The 12,736-nt window shown below is 37.3% G+C and overlaps 1 protein-coding gene across 1 annotated transcript in view; it reads left to right on the top strand.

Moving 5' to 3' along the window:
* The window catches only part of PCDH9 (protocadherin 9), a 697,290-nt gene that overhangs the window by 14,789 nt on the left and 669,765 nt on the right, over positions 1–12,736 (top strand). The window lies entirely within an intron of this gene.

Genomic DNA, 12,736 nt, shown 5'->3' on the forward strand with positions numbered 1-12,736 from the left:
CAAATCCAGGCTTTGGCCTTCTTCTGTGCTTTAGCAGTTGATTAAGAAATATTCTAATCCGTCACAGAGTACCAAGAAACTAATGGCTTGTGGAATATTTTAGTCTTCAAGCTTCCACTATAAATGAGATGAAAAATAGTGTCATTTGACTGATGCTTAAATACATCTCTTTCTTTTATGGGATATTGTCACTGTCCTTTCTTGTTTCTCTTATTAACCTCCTCTTTCATTCTCTGAGTACACTTATTTTGGTAAAATATATGTATGAACATAGTAGAAATCTGAGATTTCCCCTCAAATAAATACTATAACTGTAGAGAAGTGTCAGATTTTGTGTACGATCTGTTGTAAGACATGCAACTCGTAACCACACGTTGCTGTAGGTAAGGTCTTTTAATGAACCAACTGGCTTCATTAAGATTCACAGAATTAAAGCATTTGGATAGAAGCATAATACGGGAAGTAAAACACTTTCTAAACTAGATAGATAGTTGCTTTGACTTGTTCCAGTATATTTAAAAGAATCAAATTGGAATGAATTGTAGTTATTAATACAAATCTGAGAAGAAAATCCATTCCTGCAATATGTAACATGCATTTTCCCTCTGTACCTCGGTGGCATACTAAATTTGGATTGCAAAAATGAGCTGAAGTTTTGGCAGAGGAGAAACTAGGGCCTAACTTCATAACTGTGGATTTGCAGAGATGTTAGCTGGGACAGCGCCTTCTGGTTATAATTGGAATTGAGGGAGTAAATGTATCAGGCCCTAAGCTGCACGTCAAAATCTGAAGCACATTTAATTTAGTGGACTTGTAAGTACTGAAAGCAGGTATAGGATGAACAGACATGGCTGGTTTTGCAGTGGTGTGCACCTGCATTGTAATAGTGACCAAATCTGATTCACTTATAATTGATATTACATAGGCATAGTAGATGGGCATTACGGAGGAGTGAAATTAGTTTCCTATGGTATAATGACTTGTATGAATCATTTTCCTTCAGAGCAGCTAACATCTGTGTTATAGACATACACAACCAAAATTCTCTGCATCTGTCTTCACCTACAACTGCTGTAGTACTGTGCAATATTGTAGTACCAGTTAGCCTGCTGGATTTCACCAGTTATTTTTGTAGCCATTCAGTACCTGTCATAGGTAAAAAAAACAGACAAATTAATTTTTATATATGTTTTGCTTGCTTGCCTTATTTTTTTATAAGGTTGTTTGTACTTTTCTCACAGATGGCATAATGCATTCTCAATTTGTAATAGGTGTGGTATCTCACTGAGACTCAGGATACAAAATTGATTCTGAAAACAACAGCCAAAAATGTAAATCACCAAACAGAACACTGGAGATTGCAACTCAGTAACTGGATAGTGCTTCTTGCATTCAGCAATTTGAAAGGGAGATTGGGGTGAGAGATGAAAACGTTTATGTATGTTTACGTTTCAGAATGGTTAAAAGCTCAGTGTGGATGTTGGGACTTGCAGGAAAACTTAGCCTTTTAATAAGAAAGCTGGCAGCGCTGCTGTGATACACACAATGTCAGTGATCCTTGAGTCTGCCTGTTTAAAGCAGCATGCTGAGCACTTCTCAGCAGAGCGGTCTCATGCCATGCCTACTAAGATGCTTTATAGATGGTGCGGATCAGCTCCAGACAAAGTACTTCTTGTTGCCATTTATGATTTTTATCTGTCATAAATATGTCACACAAGTAATTCCCAATTTCAGAACTTTCATTCTTTGCATCAGTGGTGACCACATTAAAAAACATTCTGCATTCTCTATCTTGCACTTGGGATTTTTTAACATTTTCACGTCCTAGCGCTAAACACAAGCCTGGCTTGGATTCAGTGTTCTGGAAGTTCATTTTGGGAAGCCTCTAGCTACTGAAGAGTGTTATATCTTACTTCCTGCTGTCCTCAGTAAAGATAGCTGGGGGTCAGGAGAGCCCTCTGCACTATGTGCTGCTGCTGCTTGCTACTGCTCCTGACATTTGGAGCCTGATAGGGATGCTGTGATAACACCTTCAATTAAAAGCCATAGGCAACAAGTATAACAAAGAGAAGCCTTAAGACTGCTTAACATTGTGCCATTGCCCCGACTAGAATAAAACCAGCGTGAGAATAAATTGGCTGTGTTTGCTTAATTGTGGTCTTCACCTAAGCGCTGCCCATGAGACCTTAGACCTAGCAGAAAACCCTTGCTGAAATATTGAGGGGCTTTTTTTGACGTTGCTTAGATTTATCATGTTTCCGTTAGAAAACACTAACACAATTCTATTCCAGTTTTAAAGCCATAAGCTTTTGCTGCCTGTTTTGGGTTTTCATTACTTTTACGTGTATACAGTTACGCAGATAATGAGAAACCCGCAAAACCTGCATATTACTGCGTGTAACATCGCTCGGCAACTATTTACCACCTCATTAGTTTTTTCAATAGCAAAGATAAGTTAGCATTCTGTCATGAAATTTGAACTGCCATCACATCGAGCTGAAGCTTATAAGCCACAGCATAATAACTTTCACGAAGTGCATTAACTCTTGCACCGGAAGATGCGATCTTGTAAACACAAAAAATTCATATGACTTTTTATATCTGTGAAGCCAATTTGTTTGACATTTTCTCCTGTAAATTTTGCTGCTCTTAGAAATCTTTTAAAATACAAAGGCAGAAATTTAGTTTTTGTGTGATTCTGCACAACTCAATTGACTGAGATAGACTTGATCTCATTTACATTTGGACTGTGCTGTACACTCATTACTCTTTAAACATGATGTGCCTTTTCCTCATTTTTGTCAAGGCTTTATCTTCACTGAAAAAAAAAAGTGTGTTTTACATTAAGATTGCTATTGTGAGGTGCCTGTCTGAATGTGAAATCCTTGTGGAGAGAAGAAGCCGGTATTTCATACCTTGATGTAGCTGGTCGAGGTCAGCCCCAAACAATACACCTGGGGTTGATCTCAACTGATTATGTACAGGTGAAACCTTGTCATTAGCAGGATTTTATACTGCATTACCGACTTCAGTGTGAAATCATGTTACACTATCTTGCAATGTAAAGGTGCCTTTGAGGATATGAATTACATGTGTACTTATTCTAGGTCCTTTTAGACTTCTGAAGTGATGCCATGTGAATCTCTGCCCTACTGTCTGGCAAAACCATACAATTTGGTCCTGTGGCTGAAGTAAAGTCCTTGTTGGGCTTCCGCATTTATCCCTGATTATATTAGCAGCAGTGCCCCTAGAAGTTCCTGCCAGGCTTGTGTTATCATCTGGTATAATTCCGATGCAATTGCACACCTTCTTCAATATTGGTGCTACCATTTTGAAAACTATGCACGATTGCATCAATGATTGCAGCTGCATACAATGGTTATAACTCAGTCATCCCTCCAAAGTGGAGTAATGTAAAGCATCAAAATCAAACATTAATTTAACACAGGCCATTAAGTTGTGATGGTGATGGTATAGATGTGCCTGTATTCAATTTTTACTTCAGTAAAACACAGTATTTTGTAGGAAGCATGGTCAGAATAAAACTTTTCATCGATGGTCTACTCCATTTTGACAATAAATAGAAATAGGAACAAATGCCAGTCCTTTGCAAGCGAGGTGAGCAGCATGAGTTGCCTTCTCTGGTTTGTTTGATCTGTAGTTTGAGTCTGCCTGCTCCTAGGAATGCACTTCTCAATGTATGTCTCCCACCTTTGTTAAAAGTGTCTCCAGAAATAGTCTGTAGGTTTGAATGGCTGCGAACCGAAGGGTTACCATTCCTTAAAACCACCTTTAAGATTTGCGGTTTATTTTAGGTAAGCAGTCTGGATAAACGGTTGTTGTATACCTCTTAAGATGTTCCTTTACTGTTGTCTCATCTCTTCATTTTTGATCAACACTCAATTACTTTTTTTTTGCGCTTTCTGTTTCTGAACTTTCTAGGTAACTTACTCGCCTCATATCCTGTACAGATGCTCCACCCATCTAAGGATCCTCTCCTTTTCTGTATACTTTTTTTGTCTTCTTTTTTTCCCCCACAAAACTACCTACAAGACCACATATTTGGTTCACAGTCAGTAGTTACTCTGTGGGAGACGTTTGCCATTCACATGCGATACCTGCTGGCTGCTGCTTCCAATTATGCCATATGCTGGAAAGCCGCGCTGTTGAAGTATTGGAGTCAATGTTATAATCAAACTAGTTAAGAAGGTAGCAGTATGTCTCATAAAGGGTTCTGGACATTGTCTGATTTCTGCCATAAGCAAAATACTGACAAGTTCTGCTTTGTTTTGCTGCTTTTTCAGGTGGCAAAAAGCTAGACATACATTCATTATATTGTAAAATCACAACCTTCGGGATCTTGCTGAATCTGCCCTACGGCTATTTATCACATGATTGCAGGGAATGAAAATAACATTTTTCCTTCTACTAGGAATATGTTGCTAACCTTGAGGCAAGATAGCGCATAATTTTATGTGTGCCTAGTCTTGCTGTTATATATAGACTATTTTGAGATGAATCAGTGTTATCATTTCCCAGAATTTAGCACTAGTGTTTTAGCACAGCCAAGGAGATTTCATATACTTAGGCTCTTGGCTGCGACAGTGACCAGGGATCCCAAGTCTGAGTCACATTTACATTAATGCCATTTTATAGCCATGGAAAAAGGCCAAGAAAATGCTAATATCATTTGCTCCCAAGTTAAGGGTTTTTTTTGTGGAGGTTAGAGCTGCATGTAGTAATCTCTGTGTAAAAGCTATCTGAGCCCAATTCTGATTTCACATCCATTAATTTTATATTTGCGAAATTACAGCTATTTCACTGATGTTTTTGCTTGTACTCAAGAGTTGAATCTGTCTCCTCATGTCTGCCATAATCCCTCTTTCTTCCTCCCACAACCAACAGTCTGCAGGAGACTCAGATCTCTAAGACTTTTTTTTCTTTCCTGTGGCACCCATCCTTCTCTTGTGGCTTCTTGAGTAATCTCTGGTTTTTAATATGAAACATTAATTCACTTTAAATAGCAAGAATTAGGGAAACTGGGGCTCAGTCCCTCTCCACAATTACGAGTTTAACCATCAAGTTGCCTATCTGATGCTTTTATAAGCGTAGCTCTACTATAGCTGTATATCTTAATATGTAGCTCTGACTTCTTGGTTTAGTTTGTGCTCAGGGTGACCTGCAGTGAGCAATTTTAAGAATATTAAAATAATTCCTGATACTACATTGACACTTCCTGTCATGGCCCACTTTTGAGCTACTTACACATATAGACAGCATTTATTAGGAGTTGTCTAAAGATAAACATTTCCAGAATGCAATTTCCAAGCTGGGTAAATTGAGTTTCAGTTTTTAATATCTGTGATACTTTAACAACTTAAGAACAGCAGGAAAGTATGAGATTTATAAATTTATAGAAAAAAAAAATTGAGGATTATACTGATGAAAAAAGTTGAATGTGCAAATCAGGCTACATCCACTGTTTTAAGGAATGAAGTACTTCTGAGTGTAGGGTTGTTAGGGTTGTCTGTGCCCTTAACTGGAACTTGTACAGTAGTAAAATAGATGTCATTATTTTCTAAGCACAAGGGACAAAAGAATCACATTTGTAGTCCATGGATCTGTGGTATTTTGAGGTACTTTAACATAATTGTGAGATACATTTTGCTTAATCTAAACGCACTGGAGCTTCAGATTAAGCTGTTCACACACTTATTGTGTGAATTTTCTGTGGGGAATTCTAGCTGATTAAAACTTGATAAAAGCGAATGTCAGAAAGGGAGAAGTTTTCTTTTACTCTCTTCTGGATTGGGCTAGCTGTCGCAAAATAGAGGTATGAAAGCAGCAGTCCACTTTTGCAGACTTAACTGAGGCCAAAATACCGTGATAAATTCTCCAGAACATACTTGGGCAAATGCCTATTTGTTTTATTGAGAATTTTGCCTGATTAAGACCCATTTTCCCCTTATCTCTGAGTTTCTTGGACAAACTGTGTTGACTCTGATCCAGTAAAGTAGAGCAAGCTTCTTAATCTGGCACATTAAATAAAAGCTCAGCTGGGAAAGGAATGCAGTATTTTGTCTTTGCATTTCAATTGGCTTGAAACTTCTTATTTTAAGCTTGGGCTCTGAGACTCATCTCCAAGCAATGTAACATCGCTTAAAAAGACAGGTGGTAGATGCTTGGACTGAATACAGGTGCATGATAGGACATATCTGACATATCTTTCCTGTTAATAAGAACAAAAATAAATAAATGCAACGTTCAGACTTCTTTATTCAGTTCTTTCAAGCAACTCCGTTCTGACTTGCAGCACTCCTGCTGTTTCGAGTCATGGACCTTTCTTTTAACACAGACAGTGTATTATGCTAATCTGCATGCTGGGCAAAAGCCCAGTTGAGAGTAACTGAAAGTCTAAAAGAAGTTTAACTTTTGACCACATCCCTGTTTTGAACGAAGGTTGCTCATGTAGCAAGGCTTGCTACCTCTAGAGGTGTGGAGAGGGTTTTGCACCTCTTCCTTAAAACTCTGGTGTCCTTTTTTCCTGTGATTTGGCTTCCTTTTCTCTGGGGAAATTACTCATATTTTTACCAGTTTAATAACCAAAAGAGTTACACTTTTTATTTCAGAAACAAATGGGCATTTCTTTTTCCACTCGTACTGAGACTTCAATCTCTGCCAAAAATCTGAAAAGAAATCACCAACTGTTCTGTAACTCTTTAAGCAATTACCATTGAATACACACACTATGGTTCAAAATGCAATAAATACATAAAACTTCAGCAAATAAAATCTAGCACAAATCATAAACAAGTAACTGATGCAAGTACTAACATACATATTTTTGATGTTAATACATACAAATTATGAAATATAAGTACATCGTCAGTAATCCCATGAATGATTTAGTGTATGGTCTTATCACATGGTGAATGAGGTGAGGCTGCATGTACGCTGAATGCTTGTAACCTAATTTGTCTCCCAGGAATACTGAAAATACTCAGTTTAATATGCAGAAGTATTTGTTAAAAAGCTTACCAAAACAATATGGTGGGCTTAGACTAAGATCATACCAGAAGGTCCATCCTTCAGTTCTCTGAATCATAGGAAGAAACAGATTGTGTCAAATGGAAAGTGAGAAATAACGTAATCTAACCACTCTGCACTTTGGCAGAGTTGTTGTAGGCTGGCTGAGGTTTCTTGCCTATTCTCAGTTAATGTAGGTATTTGACACAATACTGAAGCGCTGATCATTTTAATTGTGAATATGTTTTCCTGGAAAGCAAAACTATTGTTAGTTTCAGAGGAGGCTTTATGAGTGGGCCAGTCACACGTTGCTCCTCAGGTCAACCAGCAGGGTGAACCAGTTGGTTGCATCAGTACTTGCACCAACCCTCGTTTGGGAGCTGCAGTATTTAAGAGATCCCAGGAAGAAAATAGATACTTGCTTCCTTCACAGTTTTTTATTGCTTCCCCTGAAGCCTTCTGTCCATGATTCCTGTTGGTCTTTGAATTCCATGCAGGTTTTTTTCTGGGGCTTGAGAACTGTGACTTTTTAGACATCTACTGACGAAAGCTTTGTGACTCCTGCTGTTTTTGCTGAGGCTGCAGACTTAGTTTTTCCATCTCTTTAAGGTGCTTTGGCTTCTCTTCCCACTGTATAACCAAAGGTAACAAGATTATTCTTACCATTTATTCTCTCTTGCCCTGACTGTAGTCTTACTGTTTTTCACCTTTGTTTTATTTCATAGGAGAATGAGCAAATGCTCCCACAGAGTAACCATTATTTGTTACGAAGTGAATCATATGTCTGTTGCACGTTACTGGCTTGTGCGGTTTTAGCAGCAGTTAGTAGTAACTAGGTAGGCTTAATTAGCGTATTTGGTTTTGGAATCTTGAACTATAAAGCTTTCCTGTTTCCTAAAACAATCCATTTAGTTCTGTATAAATGAGAGCTATTTCAAACAGAACAAGCAAAGATACTTATGTGGGGTATAACGTTGCATCACTCTTAAAGATAATAATTTTTAAAGTTTGTTTATAGAATTTATATACATTTTAAAGTGTTTTACAATAGAAAAATATAATTATTGCTATTTCAGTGAAGGGCAAACTGAGGTATATAGAAAAAACATCCTAAAGGTGACACTTAATTTGAAAGCCAAGAATAGAACAGGGATTAAAGACTATGTACATTAGATGCAGTGGCCCTTATATAGGATAGTTATTGAATTAGATACAAAATTTTGATGTTTTCAGTTTTAGAAAGCTGAGAATTCCAGCAGAACATCAACAGTTATTTGCATAGTATTGTCAGGGACAACTGTTCTGGAGACAATTCAGTGAATCAGAGCTGTTTGATTAATCAAATCAAGTCTCTGTTGTAGCAATGCAAAGAGGTTATGTCTGCTGGCAATCTGATTTGAAATCAAATGTTTATGGATTAATGAACACAAGACAATTGCTTCTAAGCCTCTTTTCAAGCAAAATCTTAGGTCTTTAGAAATGTGGATAAGTAGGGAATGATTAGCCGGGTCTGACAGCACGAGTGAGAATTTATCCCCTCAAACATGCACTCTTTACAATTAAAGAAATCCAAGCAATTAAAAGCAGCTAGAATAAAGCAAAGAACAGAATTTACAAGTGGTGTTTGTTACTTTATTAACATATGGTAATGTAAACAAATTGTAGTTACGTTACATTCTAATTGAATTATAAACTTGAGAGCTATGTCATTTCATATCAACTGAGAATCTATCTCACAATCTGCTTTTAAAAAGCAGTCCAGGCCTCTTGTGCAAATGACCCTTGCACTTTAACGTTTTGAAAAAAAAAATCATGCTTTCTTTCTTAGCAGTTGTTGTTCATTACATTATCTTTAAAATCTGTGAACAATGTGCATATTATAAAGGGAAATGTGTAATCCATTTGAGCATAAAAGAAAGTTGTTCTGCTTTTATAGGAATTGGCTCAGAAATAATTCAGGTACAATTTTGTGTTCCCTTTGGTCTCTTTCTTCTCTGAGAAGGCTCTCTGCTTAGGTTTGATACTAAATTGGTTATATCTAAATGCCACCTTCGTTTCTGCCCCCACTGAGCTTAACAGTTAATTTTCCAGGCTAGAATAAAGAAATCCTTGCTTTCATTTTTTTTTCCCATCCCCATGGTGCAGTAGACCAATAAGAAGCATATAGTTCTTACCGAGTTAAGAGAATAGGAGCACTTCTCTGAAGAAAATTGGCTAGCTTTCATTCATTACATAAAAAATCATCAATTAAAAATGGAAACAGCTGGAAATTAACATCTTCCTCTTGTCGAAGGAGAACTGCTCCTTGATTTGACTTTCCCTTTATTTGTTTTAAGATGATCATAATTATTTTACAATGACTCTTATTTGCTAAGGTAACAACATTACCCGCTTGGGCTTGTTTTTGGCAAACTGTGTGTAGCGTTTGATCTACAAGTAGCTGCACCAGCTTCTGTGCACAAGGTAACTGAATCCTAAATTCATAGGGGGATTAAATTTTTATCAGGACAGTTTAGGGTTAGCAAAAGACTGCCATTAAAGTCTGTGGGATTTTGACAATTGGTACTAAGTGTTTTTGGAAAGCCTAACCTTTGGTCTCATGTTAGACGCGTGAGGATGACAGAACTAAATCCTCATGAGTGTTGTTTGCTACTTCACCTAAAAGGTGATCTAATTTGGAGGTTAGAACATTTTGAATGGAAACATTAGTGATGACAGTAGTTAATGTGAAAAAAAATTAGCAAGACATCAGCCACCCTGTCTTAAAACTATAACAGGTATGTGCTGGTTTTGCAAGCAGAAACTCTCCATGAACTGGCTACTTTGATCAAGTTTCATACTACATCATCATCTTAAAGTTGTGATTTTTTTAGTGTTTAATAGTGACTGTACCTCACATTTTTTAACTCCTTCTTTTAGTTCTATTGTTCATATTTATTTTTTTTAGTTTTAGTTCTTTTAGCTATATTAGTTTAGTTAGGCATAAAAACAAATCAAACAAGGAGAATATGATATCACTCATCATGTCACCTTGTCACTATGCATGTGCATGCGTAGATATGTGTACAGATATATACATGTGAATGCATGTACAGGATTATATATACTTATTGAAGTATACTGAGGATTCTGCTTTAAAAGAAAGACACAGTGCTGGCCAAAGGTACATTATTCATGTTGCCTAAAGAACATACACTGGTATATAGTTAGAGAGTCATAGGAAGGAAGTTCAAAGTAATTTTCAACACTTTCAGAAACACCAACATCACTTCTGTCATGACTAACCCAAAACTCCTTTACATTTTCAAGTTGAGAAGTGAACCAAGTCCTCAGGCAGTGCTGGATGATCTCTTTGTTTATGAAAACAGCTGAGGATCTAACCTAATGACATTTGAAGATTTATTTTACAGGGTAAAATCAGATGCCAGACACTCTGATGAACTGTCTGAAAATCTAGTGCAATTGCAGTCCTAATCAATGTGAAGCTCATCCCACAGAGACCTATGGCATATATACATCAGAGGTGAATATATGCTGTCGGAATGCTTTTAGACAAAAGCACTGACAGAAGGCAGAAGGGATGAACAGTTTGTAACTGCCAGGCTCCTTAGCAGGCAGTTCCCTGACTGTATCCCTGCTGCTTACAGTGTAAATGAGAATTAAAACAGCTAGGGATGTCATTAAGGCATCAGCTAGCATGTGAAGGGAGAGAGTTCCTAACTGGAAGAGGTACCTCCACATGAATATTTCTTATTCCATTTGGGTTTACTTGCATTTTGGTATTTGTTTCTTGATGTGAAAGTCTTCAGGATTGGAACCGCTTGAATCTTAGCTCCTGTAGGAGCTGGGCAGATATTTTCTTCAGACTTTCAGTCAGGGAAACACCGTGCTGGTACCAAGAGTGAGCTGTCAGGTGCCACGATTTCCAGGTGTAGGGCTGTAGCACTACTACATTGTGCTAGAAGATAAACTCCTTGTCAGGGGTATGGCTTATGCGGTTGGTCATGGTATGGTTGAGTCCTGCCCGTGCTGATGAGGCAGCCTGTCCTGAACATCTCCTTAGGCAAAGTCCATGTGTAAACGCAGTTTGGGCTAACGTACCCACCAGTGCAGACTGGTGGGACTTGTTTTGGAGTCCATGGTATCTGCTACTATTAGTATGACTTTTAGAGAACTGCTAGGGTCAGACCAAACCTTCTTTTTCCAGTCAAATGTCTCTATCAGATATTGAATGTATATGGTTGCTCACCATGCATTAAGATCTCTTAAACTAATTGCATTTGAGCCTTTTATTTTCATATAAGAAATTGCATTTTGCTAAGTGTTTTACTGTAAGAGTATCCTGCTGTTTTAAATAGGGTTGCAAGGACTCATGACTGGTATTAATGGTAGATAATTTCTGATTATATTTAGTGCTATAAATGTTGAAATTGCCAGTGAAATTGCCAGTATTTTTTAAACTAGTCATAGAAAATAATTCCAGTTTGCCTTTTGGTAAATGATGTGTTAAGTTTGTATTAGGCTTCAATAGTCGCATCAACCTTAAATATGATTCATCTGCACAGATTTTTCCACATGTTATGCTCTGTGTACATCAAAAGAAACAAAACTAGCTGAGTGATCTGGAGGTAGTATACACTACACCCATGGGTGAGTAAGATTGATTCATGCTACAGTATGCCGAGAAACCTAAGTGGTATGTGGCGAGCATGTAGATCATGTAATCACACTCATGACTGCTGTTCTGTCAGCAAGGATAAGATCTTGCTGGACTTCTGAAGGATGAGATAGTAGAAAGTACAATAGTTCCAAAAGACAGAACAGGTCAGCTCTTTAAAATGTTGCAACCTTAAATATCTGAGATAACTTAGAGGTTTATTTTAAGATTTCCTCTATTTTGTGGTTGATTGTGAAGCTTTTCATTATTTTTTGTGTGATTTATTTGCTTATTTATTTCCCTATTTATTTTATTTCAGAATTAAAATATCTAAATATTTAGTCAGTTTTTTCTTAATTAAAGATTGCGGTTGGATGTGTCACTGAATACAGACCTTAGTACAACTAATAAGCAAACAAGCTTTTCTGTAAAGGCTTCACTAGATAATCAATCACAAAATTCTGGCTAGGAGCTTGTAGCTGTTACTTTTTCATGTCAGTAGTATTAAAAACCAAGGTTTACAGGTTTAAATTAATCGAGCTGATGTAAGGCTGTTTTTTTGTTTGTTTGTTTGTTTTCCTAAAAAATAGATTAATTTGACTTCTGTGTATAGGGGAAAAAAAGATGGGGATACACATACTTGATTTGGAATAGAAACCCTGTGGCTTTGTGCATGTTCGTGTGTGTGCGCGTATGCATATGAGAGAGAGAGAAGATCCAGACAGATTACTTTGCAGTGTAAAAATGTTGAATTAAAAAGAGAAATGCTGGTGTTTGTAGAGAATCTCGTATTTAAGGAGGGCAGCCCTGGAAAGGAATGCTTCCAGTAATCTCTCTTTAACAGACTCAAGTGGAAGAAAGCCAAGTTGTTCAGTTGCACAATAGGTTGCAATCATGTGGGAGAGTTCCCAGTTGGGAGCTGAAAACTGAAAACCTGACATGCATAAGTGAATGAAGCTACCCTGTGTGATATGTTGATTTAAGATTTTTTTCCCCCCTCCTTGAAAATACAGCTGCGCTTCCTCCTTTGTCTGAATACTGAAGAGATGATAC

The sequence above is a fragment of the Charadrius vociferus genome, unplaced genomic scaffold (assembly GCF_000708025.1).
Source record: "Charadrius vociferus isolate BGI_N301 unplaced genomic scaffold, ASM70802v2 scaffold221, whole genome shotgun sequence".
Lineage (NCBI taxonomy): Eukaryota > Metazoa > Chordata > Aves > Charadriiformes > Charadriidae > Charadrius > Charadrius vociferus.